Source organism: Alligator sinensis, unplaced genomic scaffold (genome assembly GCF_000455745.1).
Source record: "Alligator sinensis unplaced genomic scaffold, ASM45574v1 scaffold1086_3, whole genome shotgun sequence".
NCBI lineage: Eukaryota > Metazoa > Chordata > Crocodylia > Alligatoridae > Alligator > Alligator sinensis.
Window position 1 is genome coordinate 684,572 of NW_005841975.1, and position 462 is coordinate 685,033.

General features: G+C 44.2%; 1 protein-coding gene across 1 annotated transcript in view; it reads right to left on the minus strand.

The window, feature by feature from the left end:
* DZIP1L (DAZ interacting zinc finger protein 1 like) overlaps positions 1–462 on the minus strand; it is a 30,709-nt gene that overhangs the window by 1,126 nt on the left and 29,121 nt on the right. The window lies entirely within an intron of this gene.

The window sequence follows — 462 nt, forward strand, 5'->3', positions numbered from 1 at the left end:
ATTATTTTTCCCTGATGTGCAAGTATGAAGGTGCTGGCACTTCTCTGATGATACTGAGGACAAAATTCACGTAAGTCACTGCACTGAGATGGCAGGCAGAGCCCAGTCATGCCATTGCCAAAATCACTCTTTTCTGAATACAACATGTACTACAGAATTGATGTGAGGCTTTAAAGAGTAGCCCCCAAACCAACCTTTTTATACAAATAAGCTACACATTAGATGCTGAGAATCCACACGTAATTCTCTGTCATGTCATTTGTTAATGGGAGTGGCCAGGTGCCTTGGCATCTCTTAGAGGCTGGGCAGGTGAAGCAGTGCTTCAGATGCTCCCCTGGCTAAATTCCTTCCATTACAAATGTTTTATGTTTTTGAAGAGCCTGGCATAATGGGACCCATGGTCCATGTCTTGGGAACCTAGGCATCACTGCTCTACAAGCAACAGCGACAGAATAAGGTTGT